At 64.5% G+C, this 2,011-nt stretch overlaps 1 protein-coding gene across 1 annotated transcript in view; it reads left to right on the plus strand.

The window, feature by feature from the left end:
* The first annotated feature begins 627 nt into the window (after nucleotides 1-627).
* The window catches only part of LOC109289773 (follistatin-related protein 4-like), a 418,807-nt gene continuing 417,423 nt past the window's right edge, over nucleotides 628-2,011 (plus strand). Inside the window, exon 1 of the mRNA XM_019505975.1 lies at nucleotides 628-654. The gene's annotated coding sequence lies outside the window, so the exon portion shown is untranslated. The remainder of the gene's footprint in view (nucleotides 655-2,011) is intronic.

A 2,011-nucleotide genomic window follows, 5' to 3' on the forward strand; every position in this document is an offset into this window, starting at 1 on the left:
CCCAGCTCTGCCCTTTAGCTTCCCTAGTGACAGGGAGGAGGAGACAGCCGGAGGACAGGCATTCACCTTGACCCACACCTAGAAAAGCAGCTGCTGCTATGCTGCTGCCAGAGCCCCTGGCTACTGGAGCTGCCGCTCGCCAGCCCCTGCCCCTGCCCCTGCCGGGGGGGGGGGCGCAGCCGGGCGCCGGCTCCCCCCTCCCAGCGCCGCTCCGAGCCGCACAGGTGTCAGCTATTGGGTAGAATATGCAAATGGCCCGGTGACGTCAGGCAGCCCGGGTCCAGACAGCAGAAATAGGGCAGGATTCAGCACGCCGCGTTTACACCTCGTCGCTCCTGGATTGCGACTGCGACTCCCCCGCCTGCGCTGCTGGGCTCTTGGGTTGTTGTTGCTGTTGGTTTTTTTTTTAATTTCCCATGATTTTTTCCCCCCTCTTTCTCCCCCCCTCAGTGTGCAGCCTCTCGTGATTGCCTCCCGCGGACTTCTCTCCCCTCCTCTCCCCATAAAGAGCTTTTTTGTTTTTAAACCCCAAAGCCAAAAACAGCCCCCCCCCCCAAAAAAAGTCTGACATCTTTTTTTCTTCTTCTTCTTCTTCTTCCTCCAGTTGCTACAGGCTTTAAACTGTGCTCACTTTCTGCCCCTGGGAGACTACAGGTAAGTAACAGGAGACCGGCCAGGGGTGGGGGTCGATGCATAGTCTCTTGTCCCCCCCCCCCCGCAAGGTGAATGGATGAATGCTGTGATTTTTTTTAAATGCTCGTTTCCCTCTAGTTTCAAGCCGCACGCAGGCTCGCGGGTGCTTGCGGATCGCGGTGGCATTAAATCAGGGTCACTTAATGAGGAGTGGCGGAGTTTGCAACATGCGCTTCAGCGGTGGGAGCCGCGGAGGCGCCGGGCGGGCGCGATCTCCGCTCCTGGAGGCGGGGGAAGGGCTGCGGCGGGAGCAGCCGCCAGACTTGCGCCCCGACCCGGCGTCCCGGACCCGGGGTTGCTTCGCCCGGGGCTGGCGGGGGCCGCAGTGCCCGTGGCGAGCTCTCGGAAGCGGCCCCGGAGGCTGCGCGGGGAGACAGGAGCGGCGGCTCTAGCTTCTGACACTTCATTTGTGTGTGTGTGAGTGTGCAAAAGCTGCTTCTCCAGACATCGCTCCCCCCGGTTGTGCCCTTGCTCCTGATCGTGTTGACAAGTTTGAACGCGGTACAGTAACTGCGGAGGCTTCTCCCCGCCGAAGCCGCCCAGCCCGAGGGGCTGCCTGGAAAAATGCCCGGCGGAAACGCTCGTGTCCTGCGGCGCGGCGGCTCGCTCGCCCGCCCGCCTCTCCGGGAGCTGCCCGGCCCCTCGGGGAGCTCGGGGCGGGGGTCGCTCTCGTCCCCGTCTCGCGTGACCCTGATGCCAGCCTCGTTTAGCGGCCGGACTTTCTTTTTGTGTGCCGGGGGCAGGGGCAGCCCGGCTGCCTTGCGGCGGCGGCGGGCGCGTGCGTGCGCGGGAGGCCGAGGTGCAAAATCAGTGCTGCGACCGCCTCGGCTCGGGGGAACCTGCCAGCTCCGCTCCCCCGCCCTGGACGCGTGCCTCTGCAGCCAGCCGGAGGGATTTAGGAGCCTGTGCGCCGAGAGGAGGCTTGGGCTCTGCTTATCAGCTCCAAGATCTGCTGCTTTCAACCTTGCCCCCCCCCCCATAGAGATAGCTGGGAAACCTGGCTCTACACTCCCTTGCTCCCCTGTAAGCACCCCCCCCCTCCACACTGGAAACCGCCCCCCCATCCGGTTTATTTCCAGGATGTCTTGGCAGCGGCCTCGTGATGCACTTGTCCCCCCCCAAGGGCGGCGTGTGTAACAGGTGTCTGCTGGGAGGACCAGGGCCGCTTTGGAGGCCGGGAGTTTGTCTGAAGTCCGGGCAGGGCCCGGGGCGTGCAGCCCCCCTCCCCCGGCCGGCCCAAGCGGAGCTCATGCATCAGCTGCTGCTGCTTGCACAAGGCCGGACTGGGGCAGCTGGTCGCGGATCCCCCCCCCCCCCC

The sequence above is a fragment of the Gavialis gangeticus genome, unplaced genomic scaffold (assembly GCF_001723915.1).
Source record: "Gavialis gangeticus isolate Ggan-Ray unplaced genomic scaffold, GavGan_comp1, whole genome shotgun sequence".
NCBI classification, from domain to species: Eukaryota; Metazoa; Chordata; order Crocodylia; family Gavialidae; genus Gavialis; species Gavialis gangeticus.